At 46.1% G+C, this 12,225-nt stretch overlaps 1 pseudogene across 1 annotated transcript; it reads left to right on the top strand.

Annotated features, from left to right (window-relative positions):
* Positions 1-822: 822 nt before the first annotated feature.
* Positions 823-5,593, top strand: Cd300c-ps1 (CD300c molecule, pseudogene 1; annotated as a pseudogene). Its single transcript, XR_015632251.1, has 4 exons — positions 823-970; positions 1,414-1,758; positions 3,639-3,751; positions 5,381-5,593. The product of XR_015632251.1 is annotated as a CD300c molecule, pseudogene 1 (transcript).
* The last annotated feature ends 6,632 nt before the right edge of the window (positions 5,594-12,225 follow it).

The raw sequence follows: 12,225 nt of genomic DNA, 5'->3' as shown, positions 1-12,225 counted from the left end.
AAACACACATAAGCGGGTCATTCCTGTTAAGAAAGAATGCCAATTCTGTAGCTTTATCCACCGAATATATACCCCAAGTTGACTAGGCAGAAAAATCTAGGAAGCACAGTGGGAAAACTCGGCTTAAGGCTACAGTAACAAAAGAATGAATATGTGCCCCAATTTTCCTGAGGAGAAATACAGCAAGACCAGCCTAAGTCCCAGGAACAAAGACAGAGAGCAAAAGACAGGAACGAATGGACCAGCGCCTAGGTGTATGTCCAGGTGTGTTCCTACCCGGTCAGGGCGTTCCTTCGTTAGGAACAAAAGGCTTCCACATGCATCAGCAGGGCTCAGAAGGGGTCAAACACTGCAGGGGACACACAAGGGTCTGACAAGGGGTGAAACACTGCAGGGGACCCAGGATTCACGTCATAGCATGAGCTTGACCAGCAGGGTGAACGCAGAGATAGTGCTGAAGACCCTGTAGACTCAGATACCCTGAAATCTGATTTTTGAAAGGAGGAGGTTTCTCTGTGATCACAAAGCTAGAGGAAGAGAAGGGCAGCTTTCTAAACCACTCAGGAAGTGGCTTCTCAGAGAGGGTGGACCACCTGACCGAAAAAGGAAATGTTCCCCCAGGCCTTCAGGCAGGAGGTTGAAGCCCTCAGGGACAGAGGGCATCCTCAAACCACAGCCATGGGAGTCTCTACTTGCTAGGTGTAGTAGGAACCACAGCCTCTGAGGACTGGAACATCTATAGAGCCCTCCATATACCTTTCATCTGGAGCCTCTCATGGGAGCAAGGAACCAGGAAGCTGAGGAGAAAAAGGAGAACTAGGCAAGAGGACATTCTACTGTGTAGAAGGAGACTGCTCCTTTGTCCCTCTAGGCTCTGGTGTGGGTGCAGGTGACAACTGAGCTGAAGAAATGATCCCCAGAGGAATAGGATTGTGGCTGCCTTCAGCTCTGCTCCTCTCTCGGGTCCCAGGTGAGCACGGGGCAGGTGTGTCAGGTCCATCGTTGAAAATGGAAGCTCCTGCTGTAAACCTGACAGGGCCTTGTGAGGTGAAAGGAGCAGCCACCACAAGCAGACTGACCTAGAGAAAAGGCAGGAGGGTGGGTTGGGGGATGGGGTGGGATGGGGCTGGAGGCAGTCAGCATCTGACTCAGCAGTGCTGCCAGGATTCTGTGCACCATATGGTCATGTCTACCACACGTGAGACAGAATCAGGACCCACAGAGAGGGTTACCTGTGACTGTCAGGGCCATAACCACATAATCTCTGTTTATCTTACAATCTCTCCATCCTGACTCCTGTTCTGACAAAGCCTCTCTCCTTTCTCACTGTTGCCTCAAGACCAGAGAGTTTTCTATGACCTGACTCAAGGGAGGCCTTCCTCCTCATCCAGCTATGAGGTTTGTGTCTTCCAGGCTGTTTCCCTCTGCGAGGCCCCAGCAGTGTGACACGCACTGTGGGAGAGTCCCTGGTCGTGTGGTGTCAGTATGAGGAGAAATACAAGATGAATGAAAAATACTGGTGCAGACGGTCACTTGTTCTACTTTGTGAAAATATTATCAAGACTGGAGTTTCAGAAGAAGCTAGGAATGGCCGAGTGTCCATCAGGGACCATCCAGACAGCCTCATCTTCACAGTGATCTTTCAGAAACTCACCCTGGAGGATACAGGGACCTACATGTGTGGGGTGGATACACCATTTACTGATGACTCCTTGGGGATTGATAAGTTCTTCAAGATTGAGTTGTCAGTGGTCCCAGGTAAGCCTCCTTCATGCCAGGGCAGCCTGAGTCCAGGGCTGTCATTCCCTCATGGAAGAAGGAATCCATGATGCTTAGCATGACGACTTGGGAGAGTTAGTGATCCAGGACAGGGAGTGTGTGTCCACACTTGCTTCTGTGAGAACATGTGTGGTATGTTTGACAGTGTGTGTGTATACCAGTACATGATTGTCTGTGCACACAGACACAGTGGCGAACCTGTGTTCTTAGATGGCATTTTACTATTTTATTTATTTGTTTGCTTGTTTGTGTATTTATCTGTCTATTTGTCTGTGAGTAAGCCTGGTCCATGCTGTGTGAGAGTCAAAGGAGAACTTCTGGGTGTTAGTTTTTTATTACCACCTTGTGGGTCAAACTCAAGTCATCAGGCTTGGCAAACAAGGACCTACTGAGTCCTCTCATCAGTCCCTGTTGGGGATTCTCTGTGTCCACTGTGGGACAGTTTCAGGTGTGAAACTTTCTAGAGACAGGCTCTGAATTGCCTGCTCTCTGTGATTTCCTGTCCTGGTAAGACACAAGTCCTCCTTCTCAGGTCTCATATGATCCTGTCCCCAATCTCCATATGGGAACAGAACCCCTGCACATCAACTCCCCTCTCTCAAGGTGCCTCTGACCTGCGACTGAGTGGATAGTTCCCTTCCATCGGGATTCTTGGGGTACCAGCTTCATCACTGATTCTGTGACTTCCGAGATACCACCAGAGACAGAAGGAGGAGCCTAGACAGTGTATAGGGCATCTCAGCGCCCTGAGGAACCCCCTCAACACCTCTAAGCTCCCCCATGTCCCCCTTTCCCAGCTACAATTTCCTGCTGGGAGAAACTCAGAGGATTCCTCCAAGGTTCCCCTTGCTGGATGGAAGACAGGCTTTCAGCTACTTTAGTCGCCAATATTCTCCATGTCTATAGTTCATTCTAAGATTATGGGGCTTTCCTTTATCATAGTACTGAATTAGACCATCTGTTAAGGGCAGGTGTGGTGACAGGGACTGAAGGAAGGGGTCAAATGCCCCTGATAATCCCAGTTTTTATCATCACATCTTCTTGTTCTTCCTGTTCCTGTTGTTCTTCATCTTTCTCCTTTTTTTCCTTCTTCTCCTTCTCCATCTTCATCATCATCATAGTTATTTGAGAGAGGATCTCAAGTAGACCAGGTTAACCACAATCTCACTCTGTTCTCAGGATTCATCTTTAATGCCTGCTCTCCTTGTCTCTGCCACTCCAGAACTAGGATTGCAAGCATACATCACCACACCCAGCTCCTGGTTCTCAATTTTTATTTCACCCTTATGTTTCCCTGCAACTTCGTCTGTGGATTCATGCTGAAGCCTGGGAATGAAAATCCCACTGAATTGCTAGCTCTCTGCAGTAGAGGCCACTCTGCCCAGGGCCCTACAATCACCTGCCTTTCTAGAACTTTCCATCTGTTCATTCCTCAGAGAACCCTGCCTAGTCGCCTTTCTGGATTACACTGGGAATGAGTGGGCCAGACAGACAAGGAGTCCCACTACCCTGTTTTTCCCCAGAAGGACGGCAGACATGGAGGCAAATGGTGTGGTTAAGGTTGGATGAGACATGGCACTCACCAAATATCCTGTCACTGACACTTATACTCTCCTCTGTAAGAAGACTGTCTCCATGTTTACAAGTGCAGGCCAGACACTGTGCACCCTGAAATGGGGTGAGAAGGGAATCCCTGACCAGGCATTGGTGTGGCCATGGGGCCGATAGGCTATAAGACAGCTGTTCACACGGCCCAGGGTGCTGTGTGAAGCAGAGTGACAGAGCTTCCTGTGGGTAGGAGACAGTGTGGAGGTCACTGGAATTGCCTTGTGTTCCCATCATTTGCTCTCTAATCACAGGTTCGAGCCCTGGGAGCAGTACAAAGATTCAGGAGCCCACCACATCCTCACCGGTTGACACTCAGCCCAGCGTGACCACAAATGACAATTCCTGCTCCCAGCCCACAGCCTCGGTGAGGAAACAATATCCCTGGAGCCTTTTTATTGGGGAGGAGGGGTCATACTGAGAGAGCAGAGGTAGAAGGGTTTGGATTTCCCTCTTGTATGCCTCTGCTGCATTCCCAAGCTCAGGCTAACCTGGAGGGTCTTGTGAGTACCAGTTGCTCATCTGAAAATAAGGACACAGAAGTGACACTAGGATACAGAACCACTTGTTGGCCAGAAATATTTAAAAACTTGCTAAACCTGTTATCCCCCAGTAGCCACAGCATCTGTGGGGCCAAATGGAGCTAACCCTAATTTATCCCTTGTTCGTATCTCTCCTGGCAGTTGTGAATTTCCTGGTAAAACCTGGGCTCTAGAATTCCAAAATGTGCTTGCCTCTCACGGCTACCTGCCATGGACTCTCCCCCACTCACCACAACCTAGGGAGATCCTGCCTAAACACACCCAGAGCCTGTAGAAATGGCTGTGCGGAGATGGTTCTGCCCCTCTGAGTACATCTGAGTTTAAGCCATATCACCTACAGGAAAAGTCAGGCATGGTGGCACATACTTGAAGGACCAGAGCTGTTGAGGTAGAGACAGAAGGATGCCTGAGACTCACTGGCTACACAGCCTACTTGGCAAGCTTCAGGCTAGTGAGAGATCCTGTCAGAAAACAAGACAGATGGGCCAGGTGTGGTGGCTCACACCTTTAATCCCAGCACTTGGGAGGCAGAGGCAGGTCAAGCTCTATGACTTTAGGACCAGCCTGCACTACACAGTGAATTCCATTCTAGCCTGGACTACATAGTGGGACCTATCTCAGGACCAACGCAGAGTAGTAGCTCTTGAGGAATGGCCGAGGTTGTCCTCTAACCACTACATTCATGCACATGTATGTACACCTCCATAAATTCACGTGAGCAAACACACACACACACACACACACACACACACACACAATTATCTATGTAAAATAAATAAGCAGCGGGTGTGGAAGCATAGTGAGACCTATCTCAGGACCAACGCAGAGTAGTAGCTCTTGAGGAATGACCGAGGTTGTCCTCTAACCACTACATTCATGCACATGTATGTACACCTCCATAACTTCACGTGAGCAAACACACACACACATACACACACACACACACACACACACACACACACACACACAATTATCTATGTAAAATAAATAAGCAGCGGATGTGGAAGCACAAGACACTCAGTACTTGGGAGGAGAAGACAGGTGTATGCCTGTGAGTTGAAGGCCAGCGTGGTTCAGGTAGGACTACATAGAATGAATGAATGAATGAATGAATGAATGAATGAATGAATGAATGAATGAATGACACCCAGGAGAAAGTGGAAGAAGTCCAGTTAGAAGAGATTTGGTGTGGGTTGGGGAGGAGGTGACTGCATGGGTAGAGGCCCTGAGGTCAGAGTCCCATGGGCTTGGTCTGGAGAGAGCAAGCCAGGCTACAGCAAGTTCATGGCTACTTCTTGGGCTATGGATTAATCACACTGGCCTATCAGGCAGTCCTGTCCTTGTCCCTGCATAGATCTCTGCGGACACAGACCTAGGGTGGACACAGGCACATAGCACAGGGCAGCAGCATCGCCTTCTGGGAAGGGAGCTCATTGTGACTTTCTCCCTTCCAGGTCTCTTCTAAGCAGCCCCTACTTCTGCATCCTGGTGTTTCTGGAGTTGCCCCTGTTCCTGTGCATGCTCTGTGCTGTCCTGTGGGTGAACAGGGCTCAGAGGTGCTCTGGGTGACACAGCATTGGGCCCTGTCATGAGAGCCAATGAAGTCTGTTCACATGGAGGCCCTGTCCCTGGATGCATCACCTCTGGTGGCCGAGGACAACCAGTAAACCTGTGTTCTTGAGAATGCTCTGAGACTCTTAGAAGATTCTCTGCACGTGTCAAACACATAAAAGAATGTGCCCAATAAATACCAGCTGGGGAATTGGCTCAGCAGGTAACAACACTGGCTGCTCTTCCAGAGGTCCTGAGTTCAATTCCAGTAACTACATGGTGGCTCACACCCACCTGCAGTAGGAACTGATGCCCTCTTCTGGTGTGCAGGTGCACATGCAGACAACACTCATATTAAATAAATTAATTAAAATTAATTAAATGGAATTATAACACAGTACCTTTACTTGTTCTTTGGTAAGTTCACACTTCTGTACAACATGACTCTATCCTGTCCACCTGTGTCCCCACTCTCCCATTCCCTCGGGCCTGTGTCCCCTGCTTCCCTTCATGTTCCATTTCTCTTTTTCATTTTGTATCTCACCGAGAACAGTTAGTGCCTCGTGACTGGATGCTAGCTGACCTTGCTGACTTGGTCTTGGGCATGTAACCATGGCTACAGTGACCTCAGGATCAGGAGACAATGCCACATTCAGAACACAGCATTTCAGGGCACTCTCCTCCCCTACCTCTGCCTGTGGAACTCTTTCCTCTCCCTCACGCCTTGTGGTGGGATGGCAGTGTCATACAGGGCTGAGCAATCGATTGTCACTTACACCACAGCAGAGGGAAGCATCGCCAACCAAGGCCAGGGCAGCACTCATTCAAGGGTAGAGACGTAGACACTTAGAGGACAATGTGACAGCTTGTCAAATAGATACATACACCTTCCATGAAAAATACCCAATGCACTGTGTCCTCCATATTCACTAATAGAATGCGGTCTATACTGATGACCTTACTGTCTGCTGTCACATCCCTGATTCCCAGCCACCTTGGTGACATCCTGAATCTAACACTTATATCTGCTTGGCTTAAGGCTTTGCCACATACATGCTCATGGGCTTGCCAAAGGTGTATTTTTTAGCTTCTCTGGTTCTGATTGTTATATAAACAAAGTTATACTTTTTTTGTTTTACATAGAATCTCACTATGGATGTCTAGTCCAGAATTCACTATATAGACCCGTTTGGCCTTGAACTAAGAAATTCAGCAGCACTGTCATACCAGGACCTATGTTAGATTTTCCCCCAGTGTTCTAGACTAACCCCAAAGCCTGACTCATAGAACAAGCACTTTGCCACAGAGATGCACCCAACACTCCCCTCCTGTCTGTCTGTCTGTCTCTCTGTCTCTCGCTTTTCTCCACCCTTTCTTCTTCCTTTTTGTCATTAATAGGGTCTCCCTATACAACCTAGGCTAGTTTGCAACCCCCAATCCTGATTCTCTTGACTCTGCCTTCCTGGTTCTGGGATTACAGCCATGTGCTACCATGCCCAATCACCTGGTTCATTTCTAAGTCTTGTGGCTTTACCAGTTTACATTGTGTCTTCGAGGTTCCCACAGCTGATATGTGGATGTTCTAACACGCACCCTGTCCATGCTACACTCTTGGTGGCTATGTAAGCACCCTAGGACATCATTTTTCCCTTCTGTTGTTAAACACTTAAACCCTCTTTTCCTTTTCCCTTCTCTCTCCTTCCCTCCTCCTCCTCATCTTCTTCCTCTCTCTCCCTTCCTGCTGGTGTTATGAAATACGACACAAGCACACATCACCACATCACCAAGACCTGCTTTTATGTGAGTTCTGCTGATCCTCCTCTCTCTCTCTCTCTCTATATATATATATATATATATATATATATATATATTCATATATATATATAGTCATAAGATATAGAGAATGAGATACACCTTTTGATGTATAGCTTTTAATTGCAATGTAGCAAATTAGTCAATATCCCTTTTGTGGCTTAGGTCTTTGACTCTGACTTATGAAATTTTCATACAAGCACATGCTTGCAATCCCAGCACACATGACATAGAGGCAGGAGAATCTGGAGTTTCATCCTCAGCTACATAGTAAATTCTAGATCATCTTAGGCTACATACAATGGTGGAGAGATGGTTTGACAGTTACAAGCACTGGCTTCTCCTCCATGTTTGCACCCCATAGAAGCTCACAGTGGCCTCTAACTTCATTTCTAGGGGATCCAACTTCCTCTCTGGCCCTGTCTGAGCACTGCCAGGTACAGTAACATACATGGTAGCACAAACCCTCATGCAAATAAAAAGAAACAAAAATATTTTCAACAAAATAAACAACCTAAGAAGATGAAGAGGAGGGGGAGACTAATAATATCAGGAAGAAGAGAAGGTGACACCCTAAAATTTAAATTGTTTTCCTGAATTGTAAACGTTTATGTTTAACTCCTTACATTCTATATTTTATGATTACTGAGTGTATATTGTGTGTGCGTGCATGCCACAGTCAGGGCAGACATTCGTCGAATCAGTTCCCTCCTTCCACAGTCATTTGAGGTTCGAACACTGAATGCTGGTCCCCAGGCTTGTGGAGCATCATCACCCACTGCGCCAGCGTGGTTCACACTGGTACACGGTGGTCTTCTAGCTGGACTGGTAGTCTTAAGTCTTGGTGTTTCGGCTCTCTTCTTACGTATCTGTTTGTCTTCCTCCACACTGGACAAGTCCTCTGCTGGTCCCATCTTGGGAAAGACAATCAAGTTCCTAAAAGGAAAGTGAAATTTGGGCTAGAGAGATGGCTCCACTGAGAGCAGCAACTGCTCTGTCAGAGACGCTGAGTTCACTTCTTAGCACCCAGCCTGGGTGTCTCATAACACAGCTCAAGGGATTAACGCTTCCTTCTAGTCTCTGTAAGTCCTGCACTTACAAGGTGCACAGACAGACAGACAAATAGACACACACACACACACACACACAAACACACACACACAAACACACACACACAAACACACACACACACACACAAACACACACACACACACACACACACACACACACACAACCACACAAAGTTTTATAAAAGGAAAGGTTTTCTGAAAAGCCCGTGTTGGGACTTTGAGTGCGAGCCCCTCTCTCAGGCAGGGATTCTGTTGCTGTGAAGAAACACCAACCACAACCAAAAGCAACTGGGGGAAGAAAAGGTTTATTCTGTTGTCTCTTCCATATCTCAGTCCAGCATCAAAGCAGTCAAAACAGAAGACACACAGGGGAGGAACCCCGAGGCAGGAGCTGATGCAGAGGCCATGGAGGGCGGCCACTTACTGTTCTGCACCTCATGGCTTGCTCAGCCTGCTTTCTTATAGAACCCAGGACCACCAGTCCTGACCTGAAACAGGAAGTCTGTCTCTATATGTAGTCCTGGTGACTTGCTGTCCTGGAACTCACAGAGATCCCCCTACCTCTGCCTCCCCACTGTGGGCATCAAATGTCTGTACCACTCTGCCTGCATGGAGCTGTTTCTCAGCTGAGGTTTCCTTCCCTCAGGTGACTCTAGCTCAGGCCAATTGGACATTAAACCCAGGCAGCACAGAGCCTCCAATGCACCGTTAGGATAACTTACTTATCTATGAGCATGGACTGTAAGCACAATGACTTGGGAACTTTGAAAATATCTTCTAAGGGTCGGTGGGATGGATCAACCTTGCGGTGAAAGCCTGGTCACCTGAGGTCAGTGCCCAGGACTTAGGGTGGAAGGAGAGAACCAACTCCCATAAGTTGTCCTCTGACTCCCATGTGCAGGCTGCACTGCACCCCACACTCACAAACACATCCCACACCACACACTCAATAAATAATATTTAAAACCAATAATAAAATGTTCTTCAATAAATGATTTCTTCTTTGAAACTTGTTCATGTGTTTGTTAAAGTTGATTTTGAATAAATTATACTTTTATTTTTACTTTTTAAAAACATTTGTTTTATTTTATTTGTATATGTCTCAGTGCGTATGCGAGTGTGTGTGTGTCACACATACACATGCAGGGGTGAGTTCAGTGCCCATGGCTAATGGAATAAAGTGACAGATCTCCCATAGCTAAAGTCACAGGGGATGCTAAGCCATTTCCTGTGGTTATTTGGAGGCAAACTGGGGTCCTCTGAGTTGTCTCTCCAGTCCCTGTCTTTTATTTTTAATTTCTATATGTGTGTCTGACTGTGTGTGTGTGTGACTGTGTGTGTGGGACTGTGTGTGTGACTGTGTGTTGGTATGTACATGTGAATGCATTTCTTCATGAAGGTCAGAGGTGACTCTTACCCATAAGCCACGTCTCCACCTCCTTATATTTATTTAACTACATATTTATTGCTTAAACCTCCATTTTATTTTTTTCTTTTAATGGTATGTGTGTGTGAGATCAGAGCTTCAGAAATCCCTAGATCTACAGGTGATTTCTGTGCTACCTCATGTGTGTGCTGGGACTAGAACTTGGGCCTTCTGGAAGAAGAAGCAAATGCTCTTAACCACTGAACCGTCCCTCCAGCCCCTTATTTTTACTTTAAATGGCGTCCTTAGACTGGAGCTGTGGCTCAATGGCAGCATGCCTGTCTACCATGCAGAGAACACTGGGTTTGATTCCAGTAACACACAAAAAGTAAAAGATTATCATTAAATGGTATTTTGGGGATGGAGGTGTGTGTGTGTGTGCGTGTGTCTGTGTGTGTGTGTGTGTGTGTGTGTGTGTGTGTGTGTGTGTGTGTGTGTGAGAGAGAGAGAGAGAGAGAGAGAGAGAGAGAGAGTTTGGTCATGTGCTATGTGTGTGTTTATGTGTGTGTGAGGTGGGTTTTGTGTGTGCATGTATGTGGTGTGTATGTGTATGGTGTGTGTTACATGTGTGGTATGTGTGGTGTGTGTATGTGTGTGGTATGTATGTATGTGTGTGTGTACATTTGTTTGCAGATGCACAGCCATTCCACACATTCAGAAGCCAGAGGAGGATGCCAGACTTAGCTTGACTGACAGAAGGATGGAGGATGTAGGCCCACATGTATCCACCTCCTTGTGTCTGTGGAGTGGGTTATGTGTGTGTGTGTGTGTGTGTGTGTGTGTGTATGTGTATATGTGGGTATATGTGAGTGTATGTGTGCATGTGTGTGTATGTGTGTGCATGTGTGTATGTGCATGCATGTGTGTGTATGTATGCATGTATGTGTGTGCATGTATATATGTATATTTATGTGTGTGCATGTGTGTATGTGTATGTGCATGCATGTATTTGTACATGTGTGTGCATGTGCATGTGTGTGCATGTGCACATGTGCATGTATTTAACAACTTTTCTAAAATCTTAAATTTTTCATTTTTATATGTAAATATTTCAATCATAATAAAATTTGGTTTCTTTCCAATTCTTTCTTTATGTGGCATATTAGTGTTCTATGCTGTGAAAAAACACCATCCCAACAGAAAACAAAGATGGCTGGGGCCGCTGGAACTCCGAGGAGCCTGGGAGACCCATGAAGCAGCTGCAAAAACAGAGACTGCAGTACCCGCAATAGCTCTGGAATGACTAAGGGGAAAATAAAGGCAGGTCTTATGGGAAAGCGCCTTTTAAAAATGGGGTTGCGATATTGTGGAGAAAGATTGCGAGCTGAACAGAGAAAGACGAACCTGTACCCTTCGCTGCCATGTCTCAGAGAGTAGGCGCAGGCGCATGTGCAGGCACAAAGGCCATGCCCTCTGAGGAAGCTGGTGCTGTGGACAGGAAAAAGAAATCTGAAGCACCTTTGATTCTTTCTATTTACCTTTAATCAGTTTCTTATCACTATTTACATTTTTTAAGTCCTCTACTACTTTCTTAGACCCTCAAACACTTTCTTAGACCCTCACAACTTAAGTTTTTGTATCCTCAGACTTTACATAAACATCACACTTTTTCCCATCCAATTATTCACCAGGAGACACAGGTGATTGGTTACTGGGAGCAATCACTGTAAAGTGAGTTCCTTTAGACAAAGGAAATAGTAGAAAGTGGATTGTTTCATTAATCTTGTCTTCAAACCCATCAGGGACCTGAGAAGAATAATCTAAACAGCCTATGTATTAATTAGAATGGCAGGTACCTACCCATTACCTAGACAACCAACCCATTAGGCTCATGTGATGTTGGTAGCTTAGTTGAGGAAACAGGCCCCAGGAAAGCATCAGTTTTCAGAATAAGCTTTTCTGTGAATCAGGAACCTGATAAGCTTATCCTATCTTTGTCTAGGCAAAGTAAGGCATCAGTTTTCCAGTGTCCTGAATGTCCATAGTTTGTGCAGAGTCCTGACAGTCAGTGAGACATTAGGGACAGTTATTCCCAGTGGTTAGCATTTCCACAATACAGGTGAAGTCATTGCTGCCCCATCTATCTTCTGTGGGGACCTTGGGAGAGTCACTGTTAGGATTTGGAAATCTCTGTCAAGGTAAGTTTAAGCACATTAAATGATATATTCACCAGGTCTCTGAAGTCCCACCAGTGCCATCTGTCTATGTACAGTACAGTTGAATAGATAAACTTGGCTTGTTTCTAGTTATTCATCCAAGACTTGACCTTGAAGACACATACAAGAAGTTAAATAAAGCCAATCCTGTTAGGTTTGAGCCTTAAAACACAATTTTTCCATTGAAGCTCTTCTAATGTTAAAATAAAAATTTTAATCATAGGTGCAGTTCACAGAGAGACTGGTAATTTTGCTGATCCTACAATATTTCATCATTATATAGA

The sequence above is a fragment of the Rattus norvegicus genome, chromosome 10 (assembly GCF_021556685.1).
Source record: "Rattus norvegicus strain SHRSP/BbbUtx chromosome 10, alternate assembly SHRSP_T2T, whole genome shotgun sequence".
NCBI lineage: Eukaryota > Metazoa > Chordata > Mammalia > Rodentia > Muridae > Rattus > Rattus norvegicus.
This window is presented reverse-complemented; position numbering and strand designations above follow the sequence as displayed.